We start from the raw sequence: 12,812 nt of genomic DNA, 5'->3' as shown, positions 1-12,812 counted from the left end.
CTGATGATGGTCTCAATCCCCCCATCTAAATCATCAATGAAGATGTTCAACAGGACTGGACCCAACCCTGACCCCAAATACTGATCTGTTCGCTCCTCTTGTGTTCCCGGCATAAATACGCTTTAATCTTTGCATTTAGTTTGATTTTTGGCTTTTTTGTGTGAGGATCCGAGGTTTCTTTCCCTGCGCTTGTGTGGGGCTGGTGCCTCCCAGTCCCCAACAGGAGCTCCATTGTCTCTCCCGCCGCCTGGACAAAGGGGCATTGTCAGGAGAATCCGCCCCTTTAATGTGACTTCCCCAAAGAACCCCTCAAGACTAAAATAGTTTGATGATAATTGATGATAATTTTCAGAATTAAGAGCAGAAACGGAGGAAAACTCAACCGGCCATACAGGATGCTACAATTATTCTTTTTATCATTAGCAATATCACAAAGAGACAAAAAGAGCAAAATATCCCCGGGCAGCAATAGACATGATGAAACGAGCTCTTTAGGTGGCTGGGTTAAGCTGTTAATCTTATTTTTTTATATCAATATCGCCGAATTAAAAGGTATAAATTGAAACCGAATTGGCAGACTGAACATATAGAATAAAATAAAGAGTAAGCAAAACAGAAAAAGCAAAATACTAGCAAGCTCTGCTAAAGCTCGGCTTTATTTTCTACTTAATTATGGCGCTAGGGGAAGACTTACCAGCCTGGCCTCAGGAAGTGGGGGAAATATGTGATTTTAACGCCTAAATTCTGGATCTAAGCACATTTTCCCGGTGGTTTTCCACCATTAACCCGCGGGCCTGGGCTGTTTTGAGCCGCCTCTCGAAGGTTCGAAGCCACGACGGCTTCACCGCCGAGTTTAAGCTCTTTATTTTTAGCTTTATTTTGATATTTTGCCGGGTTTTTCCCCCTCTCGCCGCTTTTGGCGGGGCGGGCGCTACTTCCGCCTAGCAACGCAACGCGGTTGCTAGGGCCAGCCCGCGCCGCCGCCACGCCCCGGAAGCGCTCGCCGGCGCGCTGTTGCCATAGGGCGGTGCTCGCCGAGGGGTGGGGCGTGGAGCTGAGCGCGTCCGGGTCATCGCCCTCCCCGTCGAGCGCGGCGGAGGGAGGAGCCGCGGGGAGCGCAGCGGCGCGGCCCGGCCGGCCCAGCCCAGCCCGCACAGCCCGGTACGGCGGCGAGCGGCGGCGGGGAGCGGGCGGGAGGGCCACGGGGAGCCCAGCGGGCCGCGGCTCGGCCGGGTTCGCTGGTTCGGCGGCGGGCGGAGCGGCCGCGGTTCTCCCGGCGCGGGGAGCGCGGCTGCCGGCGGAGCGGAGCTGCGGGGGGTCCCGGCTGGGCCCGGGGCGGGGGTGAGGGGAGCGGCCTGGGGAGGGGCTGCGAGCACGGGCGGATCCGGCTTGTGTCTGTGTGTCTGTCCCGGTGTGTCTGTCCCGGTGTGTTTGTCCCCGGGATATCTGTCCCCGGTGTGTGTGTGTCTGTCTATCGCTGGGGTCTGTCTGTCTGTCCCCTGTGTGTGTGTCTGTCCCTGGGCTCTGTGTGTTTGTCCCCTGTGTGTCTGTTTGTGTGTCTATCTGTCCCTGGGGTCCGTGTGTCTGTCCCCGGTGAGTTGTTCCCAAGGTGGGAGCAGGTGTGGGTTGGGGTCTCTCCCTGAACCCCCTCGCGTTCCACGAAGCACCAGGTGTAACCAAGTGAATCGACAGCTTATCTGTGGGAAGTTCCACGTTCCCCAGTGTCTGGGACGCTTCATGCACGGGCTGTTGGGCACAGGGTGAAATTGGAAAGGTCAAGGCTCATTGTCCGAGTTGCTCCTGGATTGTCGTTGGCCCTTCCCAACCTGTTCCGCTGCTGGTGACTGTCCTGTCCCTTCTCAACAGCCCCTGGACCTCTCAGTGTCGTTGGTACCACAGCCCTTGGTCCCCGGGAGCTTTTGCACCTTCTGTGGCTCGTTAGGGGCTCACGGTGCCCTGGTCCAACTCGCGCTCTCACGGGTGTGATCTCACACCTGATTTGTTTCTGGTTTATTTTAATCAGTGACCTCATGCGTATGTGTAACCAGCTGATGTTGCCACTCCCTGAGTTCTCCAGGACTTTTCCTTCTCGCAGCTCCTGGCTGGGATTGACCTCAATAAATCAGCTTTGCCTTAGTGCTAGAGACAGGTTATGGTTGGACTCGGCGATCCTGAGCATTTGGAAACCAAAATGATTCGCTGATTCTCTCCTTCCCCCTTTAATGCCGCGTTGGGAACTCATAGAACCGAGAAGCCTGAGCTTTGTTTCCCTTTTATCAAATATTCGCCGTGCTCTTCCCACAGATACATTCCAAAAAACACAAAGAGCGCCTTTGAGTGATGAGTTTGGAGAGATCGCTCTCTTCGGGCTGCGAAAGCCGCTTGTTGAAGTTTTGGAAGCGTTGCCCAGGCGAGGAAACGTTACTGAGAGGAGAATTTAGATTTAATTATGTTGGGAGATGCCCAGTGTGGTTTTATCCGTGTAAAGCCGGGTTTACACAGGAGTCGGGGATGAGCTGGAGATGCTGCTGCTGATCAATATCAGCTGGAGTTGTTGTACAGAGAGGGCGAGGTGTGATCAGATAAGTGAGGATGTGGAATTGAAATACTGTGGCATTTAGAAAAATAATAATTAGTAGTAAAGAAGAAAAAAATACTTAGAAAATTGTAGAGGATCATGGTGAGAACTGGCCGGGCAAGTCGCTGTTCTGTGCATTGTACCTGCTGCTGGTTGGTGGTACCACAGCACAGATGATATTGCAGCTTTTTGGCAAAAATATCGCTGAGTTCAAGGAAATACGAGACTATCCACTTGATAAAATCAGGGCTTTACTCTCATGCCGTGCATACTTTGTTTAGATACTTCTTCTAACGTTTTCTGCCCTGAAATCGCTCTTTCTGGGTTTGGCAGAGTGTCCACCTGGGGCATTTTTGATTGATTACGAGCTGTTGGGCCGTGCAGATGAGGACATTCGGATCTCTGCTTTACCCTACAAGTCCACAGCAGCTTATTTTTATTCTAGCCTAAAGTCCTGGCCTGTTTAAGCCAATTTGGGCTTCTCGATGCGTTTTTCATGTGGAAAGCTCTTCTCCTCTGGCCACGATGCCTGGAAACGCGGTTCTCAGACTAGGTTTATTTGTGGCCAGTTTGTACCCATCTTGTTGCCTCTTGGCAAATCGGCTCTTCCCTCCTTCAGTGTGTTCAGAAAACACCTGGCTCATGGTGTTTTCTTTTCCAGCCGTGCACACCAACCATGTGGTTGCTTTTTTCCAGTGTCTGTGTTGACCTGGGGTCCTGGGGACAGCAGGGTGACCATGAGCCAGCACTGGGCCCTTGTGGCCAGGAAGCCAATGGGACCTGGGGTGGGTTAGAAGGGGGTGGTCAGTAGGTCAGAGAGGTTCTCCTGCCCCTCTGCTCTGCCCTGGGGAGACCACACCTGGAATCTTGTGTCCAGCTGTGGCCCCTCAGTTCCAGCAGGACAGGGAACTGCTGCAGAGAGTCCAGCGCAGCCACCAAGATGCTGCAGGGAGTGGAGCATCTCCCGTGTGAGGAAAGGCTGAGGGAGCTGGGGCTGTGGAGCTGGACAAGAGGAGACTGAGGGGGGACTCATTCCTGGGGATCAAGATGGAAAGGGGGAGTGTCAGGAGGATGGAGCCAGGCTCTGCTGGTGACAACCAGTGACAGGACAAGGGGTAATGGGTTCAAACAAATGCAGGAGGTTCCACTTATCTATAAGAAGCAACTTGTTGGGGGTGAGGGTGGCAGAGCCTGGCCCAGGCTGCCCAGGGGGGTTGTGGAGTCTCCTTCTGTGCAGACATTGCAACCCGCCTGGACACCTTCCTGTGTAACCTCATCTGGGTGTTCCTGCTCCATGGGGGGATTGCACTGGATGAGCTTTCCAGGGCCCTTCCAACCCCTGACATTCTGGGATTCTGTGACCCCTCTGCACGCGTGTTTGTTCTAATCCGACCCCTGACTGCAGCAGGACGGCCAGGTGGTCACAGGTATTTCCTCTGTGCCACCATCCTTCATGTCAGTACCATTTTGGTGGGTCACGGTGACAAACTAACACCCTGTGTCTCTTCTTGCTTGGATTAAAGAGTTTTTAGTACCATTTCTTACAAAGTCGGAAGCCTGCGACCTTGCCTTGTTCCTGTCCATCTATGTTACTCTTCCGTAGGAGTTTTTATGCAGTTCCAGTTCTTTTTTTGACAACAATTCCACTTTCTAATATCAAAATCGCTGATGGAACACATTCTGGTGGGATTGCTCAGGCCCATGGAGGGTTTGCTACCTGGGTGAGACAAACACAGCCACTTACTGCCTTTCTCACACCAACATTGCCCCTTTTTTGTGGTTTTCAACTGATTTCCAGCTCTTCCAAAGCCATCAGCCACTGTGTATTTTCAGGTTACCGGATGAAATCCTGGATAATGCCTTAAAAAGTGCTCCCAGCTGAGCCCAGGAATCCATCTGGCCCAGTGTCCTGCTCACCAGTAACCAGCAGCAGCTGCCTGGGGAGGGGAGCGCAAACACAGCAGCTCTGCTCGGGGGAAACGCTGCTTTATTTTGCTCTTTGCAGCAGTTTGTGGCCTCCCTCAGCTGGCTGTAGCAATATTGCAATTTATTAACCTTCACGCTTCTCTTCGGCGGGTTCGTCCGCTCGCTTTGAACTGGCGTGATATTCGCTGCCTTGCAGAGTCGTGACACTGGAGATAAGTGTGTCACTCGTTATGTCACCTACAGCCGAGGAAGAAACAGCAAATGAGAATGGGGGTGCCCAAAAAAACAAGCAAGGAACAAATTCCAGGCTCTGCTCTAGCCCTGGTGTCCTGTTGCTCAGTGTTGCCTTGAGTTTGGTCTCATCTTTTTCCAATGGGGGTGGTTGTTTTCGATGTGCTTTGTTTTGAATTGTATCACCCACTCCCACCGTGAGATTTGCCTGCAGTTCCTTAGAGTCATCGCTCTTATTTACTGCTCGCCTTGAATTATTCAGAGGAGCAAATGTTGACATCTTAGTATTGCCTCCTTGCACTGCTCAAGTGAGCTGAGCGGAGTTTTTTGGCTACAAAACTGACCAGTGATGCTTTTCTTCCTCCTTCTTTATTTCTTTTAACTAGTTCTTTATGTATGTGAATGACTTTTCATTTATTCTATACAGGCTGCCCAGGGCAGTGGTGGAGTCGCCATCCCTGGGGGGTTGAACAGATAGAGGTGAGGTTCTCAGGACATGGGGCAGGGACAGGGGTGGGTTATGGTTGGACTCGAGGACCTTAAAGGTCTTTTCCAACCAAAATGATTCTATGAGTGTTGTTCTCCAAAGAGCTTTGAAGGATCTTGTCCTGTAGAACACTTGTTTTTCTGTTGTTTCCATGAAGTATATCAGCTGCCTTTCCTTCTTCATGCGCTTTGCCTCCTGCAAAAGCAAAACAGAAAGGCGGCTCCCGAGACATGACTTCATTTTATCAAATACAATTAGCGCCGCGTCCGTTCCTCAGGACGGCGCAGCCGCCTGGCTCGTGGTTGCTCAGACGCCTCCGAATCGCTCGGTGGGAGCTGTGCCAGCGTTTCCAGGTGCCCTGGTGAGAATTAACCGAGAAACTCCGTGAGGAGCTTCCCCGTCCTCCTCCTCAGTTGTTGCTGTCGCCTCGTCTGCGCTGTCCTTTGTCACCTAATTTGCTGGGCCGGCATTACTGGGTCGGGCAGATGTGGCCAAGCTCAGCTCGTTGGGTGTCAAAACACAATTTTAGCTTCTGACAGACATTGTTTAACCCAGTAATACATCACGGGACTACTAATAAGTATTTAGCTCCCTTCCTGGATGTTCAGCCTCGCTGTGTGGCTGGATTGGCTTCTATTGCTTCCTGGGGTCACTTGGTGGGACCTCACACCGATTTCAGCTGGAATCGCCGCTTTTCTCCTCCGCTGCCCGTGAGGAGAGGCTTTACACTATCCAAGAACTTAGTCTTGATGTTCTATATCAACCTGATACTCGCACAGTTCATGCTGAGACATTTGAAGTATCTATTTAATGCCACGTTTCCTGCTTGTCCAAGCCCCTGGTGACAGCTGCTCCTGGGTGCCCGAGACTGGATGGTCCTGGTTTCAGCTTGGAATTGTGATTTACAGGGGATTTCTTGCTGACACGGGCAACTGAGATCGCTCGGGTGGTGAAGAAAGCTCAGATGCCTCAAGCTTGCCTGGTCCTCAGAGACTCTGAACGTCCTCTTGACTCGTCTGCCTTCCAATGGGTGTTGAATGAACTCGGTACATCCACATTATCACTTTAAAAACAGGCGTTTGAGTTTCTTCCTCTTCTAGACATCCAGCATTTGTATAGGAACGCACTTGTGCCTTGGTTTTGTCTTTCCATGTTCTTTTATTTGTACTGTATTGATTTTTGTAGCTTCTGGGTGGTTTTTTTATGTGGCTAATTCTAGTCCCATCTGTAAGGATTTTTGAGGAGATGAAGTTCTTCTGAATCAGCTTCTTTCCCCAAAAAGCTGCATCACCCTCCAGTACGAGGCTCTGAGCAACCTGAGCTGGTGCAGATGTCCCTGCCCGTGACAGGGGGGGCACTGGGGGAGCTGGGACATCCTTCAACCCAAACCATCCTGTGACTCCATGGAGAGGTAAAACCTCAGACTTGTGCCTACTTCATCCCTATATTCCGTATTAAATCCCTCTAGCCCTTGGACATCTTTTCTTAGTAGAGAAAGGAGATATTTGAACTCCTTTCTTAAATCCCTGTTTGATGTGTGGTCCATCAGACACTCCCCACCTTTTAGAAGTGGGAAAACCAGCCAAGTGCAATCGGTGTGAGATTCCACCGTCTCCTCCTGGCTCCTCAGACGTTGTTCCTCCCATAAGATCTATTTAGAACTTCTGAATCTTCTCTTTAGCTTTGCTGCTCTGTTAGCAAACCCCATCGGATAATGAGCAGAGAGCTGACAGCGATTCCAGCCTGAGAGCTGCTGCTGCGTGGGAGACCATTCAGTAACTTGGTTTTGCTGCTCCTGGTGTTTAATGCGGGAACTGTTGAAATAGGAAAACTGTTTTCCTGTCTGCTCCTGCCATCCCGCTCCTTTTATTTATTGTCCTTGTGATTATATTATAACATTCCTTTAGGCTGGGAAACTTGCAGCTGTTTACGAAGAGTTGAAGGTTTCTTTGCAGTCCTGAATCTGCGTGTTTTTCTGGAGCTGTTGTGTTCCTGTAACTGTTCCCAGCTGAGCCGCCTGTATCACACATGGTACATTAGAGGAGGCCACGTTGCTTAGTAAATACCCTGAGCAGGTGCTGTCCCACGTATGTGTTTTAATGTCTATTGATACCACTCGGTGGTTTGTGTAGTTTGTGATGAAACCGAGAAAACTCCTCTTTCCATAGAGCTGCTCCTTTCTTCCAACCCACTGTATTCTAGTGCTAATTAATTTATAGAAGAAACCTACTTGAACTCTGGGAAGCAAAGCAGCCTGAAGTCCGCATTTCTTGAAGGTATTTATTTTACATTGCAAAATACGATCGCGTCCATCATAGCGATTTGCTATGGAGCTTGGTTTATAATGTAGTTCACTTCTGTGGCTGAAATCTGCCTGTGTTTTCTTTCTCGAACGCTTCTCATTGTTGCACCTGTAATTAGGGCAACATCTTGTTTGTGGAAACAACAAACCGAACTCGGTGTTCCTTTGGATTCTGAGTTATCAGTCAGGGGACGGATTCAGATTCTGTCTTTTTTTCTCCCTTCGTGATAACACTGCAGGAAAAACTAACTTGAGGGCAATCTGTCTCATCTCCGTCACCGCAAGGGCGGGTACACGAATTATTACCACTCTTGGATAAAATTCTTTAGGATTCTGAAGAGCAGCAGTTTCAAGCGTCTCAGACTTACTGGGTCTTGTGGCTTCTGTGACTCAATATTCCGTGTAGATCTGACTTCTGCTTGTTTAGGTCCATTAAAGCAAATGAGAGGAAATCCTCTAAAATGCAGCTGATAATATTGTTCCATCGGCAGAGCTGGTTCTGGCAAGTGTCACGAAATAATTCAGCTCTTCTCAAGTTTGGTACAAGCTGCTAAATCCCAAGTCCTGTAGCAATTCCATTCTGGCCTTCTGGCTGTCCTGAGGTCCCTCGTAACCGTTCCCTCTGTCCCGTGCGAGGCTGGTTTCTACAGCTTGTTTTCATTTCCTAGATCTTCAAAGAACAAGTTTCAGTGACCAAATGAAACCGAAGAACCTTTAACATCTTATTTTAATGAAGCAGAGACCGCAGACTTTGTAGTTGTCTCATCCCAAGTCCAAGTGAGACTTCAAAGGTCTCACCTTGCGGAGGCTCCTGAAGACTCGTCCTCGGTGCCGCTTTCTGGCAGGGCCGCAGGAGCGGGTACCGACGCTCTGGTTTGCGCTGGGAGGGAGGGGCTGAGGCAAAACACGCTTTAAGTACCTTCTTAGGTGCAAAATATGTGCTGTGTGTGCATCCCCAGGTCGGGAGGTTCTTCCCCACCCTGCCCAACGCTCGCTTGGTGGTTGTCGTCCCATTTTGTGAGCCGCGGGCTCCTGGCTCAGCATCGGTGCTGGTGTCGCTCCCCAGCTGTGCTCTGCTTGGGAAGGTTTGCACAGGTCTCTAACTCTGCGCAGCACTGGCAGCACCAAGGCTTCTGTTTTCCTGGTGAGAGATGCAACCCCAGCCCTGGTAAATCAGAGTCCGGCCGCACTCAGCATCCAGGGAACAAACATCTCTGCTGAAATGGGGGTTATTCTGCAATATTGGGCTCCAGACCATCACATAGGCCTTTGTTTTTGTCTGGATCTACTGGACACAGCGCTGGTACTTGGTGATTTTTAGCGTTTCTAAATGTTGGTCATTATCACGCGGGCCAGAGCGCCTGCGCTTGTCAAGATCCAGAGCGTGTGTTTTGTTCTGTTCTTCCTGGTCTCCACAGAAAACCAAGTGCTTCGGCATGAAAGGATCGATAAGGAGGGTTTAGGGGTAACTTGTTGTCTCCTGCGGTGACATTTTGGGGGTTTGGCTGGGGGACCTGAGGGTCTCGGCGTCCTCCTGGCTGAGGATGCGGCGGGGCCGGGTTGGATGGAAGAGCAGCTGTGTCCGGGTGACCCTCAGCTGTTCAAATCACCTTCTGCGGTACCGACTGTTGGCAGAGCCTTGAGGGATGAGGAGTGACCGACAGGTGTCTGGTTGGACCACAAAAGCTCAACGTCTAGTGCAAGGAACCTTGTGGTAATCCTGGTTTTGTTCCTGTGATTTTGCTAATCGTCCTTTTGGTTTCTTGCACCAAAATAGGTTCTTCGTGCTCTCTGAATGCCTGCGGGGCTGAGGCAGATAGTGTAGATATTCCCCAGTGGTGTCTTGAAACCAAATTCTTTAATTTTCTGGGTTTTTTTTTCCTGGGTAGATTCTGTTGAACGCAGAGATCCCAGCCATTGAACCTCAGTTGAGTTCTGAGGTCCATCTGTGGGCCTGTGGCTGATACCAATCCTAAGACCCAACGAAGATGAAGCATATTGAGTTGTCGCCGTTTTTGGGCCTGGAAAGTTATTAAACGTTCGCCAAAGCTGTTGGCTGTGCCGCCTTTTGGTAAAGCGGGGCTTGTGTTCACGGGCTGTTCAAAGGGTGTCTGCTAGCATTTACAAAAGCTTCGAATAATCCCTGTGATCTTGTGGATCTGCTCTTCTGTACAGGTTCTAACTGTAATGAGGCGTTTGAGTAGGAAACGCGCTTGTTGAGGAGGTGTCTAAAACACGCTTGTGCTGAGACCCCATCTGTTAGACCTTCCCGAGCTCCCGTCTTTCCGACGCTGACATTGGACATAGTAATAGTTTACACCAGCCATAAAACAGCGCCGGAGCCTCCTCACGCCGGTTTTGTGCGGTGTTCCAAAACGTCTCCTCTTGGAATTGAGATCGGGCGCCCCACTAACAGCTCTGAGATCATTTCCAGTTGAATGGAGTCAAGTCTTGCTGGGGGTTCACCCTTGGACCGGTGCTCAACACCAGCAGCCGAGCTCCTGTAACCAAAGAATCACCGGCGGCTAAATTTGGTCTTCTAGCAAGCCGAGTATGACCTTGTGTTCCAACAGCTCTTGCTGCTCGTGTCCGTATCAAAATGTGAAGGTGGCTTTTCTATGGGTAAAGAGCTTTGCGGCTCAGTGATGCCCAAAAGCTTTTTGTGTTGGATCACAGAATCGCAGAATGTGAGGGGTTGGAAGGGCCCTGGAACAACAATCCAGTGCAATCCCCCCATGGAGCAGGAACACCCAGATGAGGTTACACAGGAAGGTGTCCAGGCGGGTTGCAATGTCTGCACAGAAGGAGACTCCACAACCCCCCTGGGCAGCCTGGGCCAGGCTCTGCCACCCTCACCCCCAACAAGTTGCTTCTCAGATTTCAGTGGAACCTCCTGTGTTCCAGTTTGCACCCATTGCCCCTTGTCCTGTCCCTGGTTGTCACCAGAAGAGCCTGGCTCCATCCTCCTGACACTCCCCCTTTCCATCTTGATCCCCAGGAATGAGTCCCCCCTCAGTCTCCTCTTGTCCAGCTCCAGAGCCCCAGCTCCCTCAGCCTTTCCTCACACGGGAGATGCTCCACTCCCTGCAGCATCTTGGTGGCTGCGCTGGACTCTCTGCAGCAGTTCCCTGTCCTGCTGGAACTGAGGGGCCACAACTGGACACAAGATTCCAGGTGTGGTCTCCCCAGGGCAGAGCAGAGGGGCAGGAGAACCTCTCTGACCTACTAACCCTGTATCTGGATGCGGTGCAGAAGGTCTACAAGCGATCTACTGGTTCAAAGCGATCCTCACCGCTGGGTGGTAAGGATTCAAAGACGACTTGGTGCGTAAAACAAATTATTTGGTAACGATCATTTCAGGGCTTGAAAGTAGAAGTTGAATCAAAGTGGCTTCGCACAGATGCGGTTTCCAAGCTGCGAATGGTCACGCTTGTCTCTGAGGTGAGGGTAAGTTTATCTGTACGAAATAGCACTTTACTCCAGCTTTTGGGAGAAGCTTTTAGCGCGTGTGAGACGGTGCGCAGAGGTGGCCGGTTCTGGCAAGCGCTTCGTTGCGTGGGTTTGCCTCCTTCTGTGAAGCGAGACTTCTCCTCCGTGTTCCACTTCAACAGCTCTTCGCTAAAGCTGCTTCTAATTAAAACCATAATTCATCCGAGGAGTGTAATGAAGATGCCTTCAGTGTGTAATCGGGCTTCTGGAGCTCTCCTGCCCTCCTAAAAGCACCAAACTTGTCTGAAGTTGGTAGCGTGCTGCCCGCTCAATGGGACCAGCTGGAGGTCGAACAGGATTTTCCAGTGGCTGCCGTGCCGTGAGTTGTGTGGTTTGGTTTGGTTTGGCTCGTGATAAAACCTCTTTTGCAGGCGAGTGGGCAAAACCCTTCTTGTTTGGCACGGGCACGGCTCGTGTGTTGGGACCATCAGGATTTATCTCCTTGGTTACTGTTGGGGTACCGGCCCTTTGCTTGCTACAGGTAGTACTTGTTTTATTTTTTGGAGGGCTGAATTATTGATCTGATTAAGAAATAGAGTTGTTGAGGAATACACTGAGTGAATTTTAAGATGTGAAAAATCTATGGGGTTGTGCTTTTCTGGTCGTTCTGGAGAATGGAGAGAGGAGGGGAGTTGAAGACAGCAGAGAAGCTCGTCCTGGGGACCCTAAAATGTCTGAGACTCTCAGGATATGAAACTTTTATTTAAAAAGTAGGCAAGAAACTAGTGGATCTTGTAGGAGTTTGTGGAGGTAACACCACCATCTGTAACCCAGAACCTTCCTGCTCCCTGGAGCATCCGCGCTTGGGGATGGAGACAAACCCCAGGAGGACGTTTCTCTTTTCAGTTATTCCAATTATATGAACATCTGCCTTTCCAGAGTATTGGGGTGGGGATTATTCCTGAAGATCTCTGAGAGGTCACTTACAGATACTTACAGGAGGGGAAATCTCAAGCTGTTTCTCAGTGTGTTGTACATGCAGGCTCAGAGATGCACCACACGGCACACGCTGGTTTACGCGTTTCAAGGTGGGATGGGTAGAAACTGAAGCTCGACACATTAATATTTGAAATAAAGGATGAAGAGAGTGATTGAATATGAAGTCCTTGCTCCGTTTAAAAGGGGAAAGTTGTTGAAATTTTGCCTTTTTCCCTGCAGAAGGTGGGAGGAGGTGTTGATAATGCTCCTGTTCAGCTTCCCCCTGTGGGCCGGGCAGCGGGAGCAGCGGCGTTGGTGGCAGGCGGGGTGAGTGAAGCGTGCGCACATTCATGTCCTGCTCCGGGTCACACTAATTACGTGACGTATATATAGTGATTATCGCCCTGCTGGTTTGCTCCGTGGCCGAGCAGCTGCGGGTTGCTTTAGTTTTGTTTCTCTGCTGAGCCGTGCCTGCTAAAAATCGAGTTTTAATGAAAAACTGGACTGTTAAACCGGTGCTTTTTAGCATGGTTGAGGAGCCATTTGTGCAGTTTTGTACCGAAATGTGAAACTTGGTGTTGCGATACCTTGCTTGGTATTGAAACCTCTTGTTGTGGGGTGCTGGTGCTCGTCAAACCTGTTCCTGAGCTGCCCCGACTCTCTCACCTGGCACAAAACTCCCAGGGATTGTTGGGTTGTTTTCCTTCTGTTGTTGTAATGAGTTGGACTTGGCCACGAGTGGGTCTGATGAGGAGAAGCCGGCAGGAATTCCTGCTGGGGCGGCTGCGGCTCTTTGTTTGCTCCATTTGGACAACACACTTGGGTTTTCCTTCAAAGATCTTGCACATTCTAGACTGGAATCATCTTCCCAACTCCAATTT

At 50.5% G+C, this 12,812-nt stretch overlaps 1 protein-coding gene across 5 annotated transcripts in view; it reads left to right on the top strand.

The window, feature by feature from the left end:
* The first annotated feature begins 1,040 nt into the window (after window positions 1-1,040).
* CSNK1G1 (casein kinase 1 gamma 1) overlaps window positions 1,041-12,812 on the top strand; it is a 94,461-nt gene continuing 82,689 nt past the window's right edge. For 3 of the 5 annotated variants that reach the window (XR_014184895.1, XM_082061402.1, XM_082061399.1), the window contains exon 1: window positions 1,041-1,161. The gene's annotated coding sequence lies outside the window, so the exon portion shown is untranslated. Of the gene's footprint in view, window positions 1,162-10,884; window positions 10,972-12,812 lie in introns of all 5 variants that reach the window. The other 2 variants (XM_082061400.1, XM_082061401.1) reach the window with 2 other exon arrangements.

The sequence above is a fragment of the Streptopelia decaocto genome (genome assembly GCF_964273445.1).
Source record: "Streptopelia decaocto genome assembly, chromosome: 9".
NCBI classification, from domain to species: Eukaryota; Metazoa; Chordata; class Aves; order Columbiformes; family Columbidae; genus Streptopelia; species Streptopelia decaocto.
Note: the sequence above shows the minus strand (reverse complement) of the source record. Positions and strands in the feature narration are given on the sequence as shown.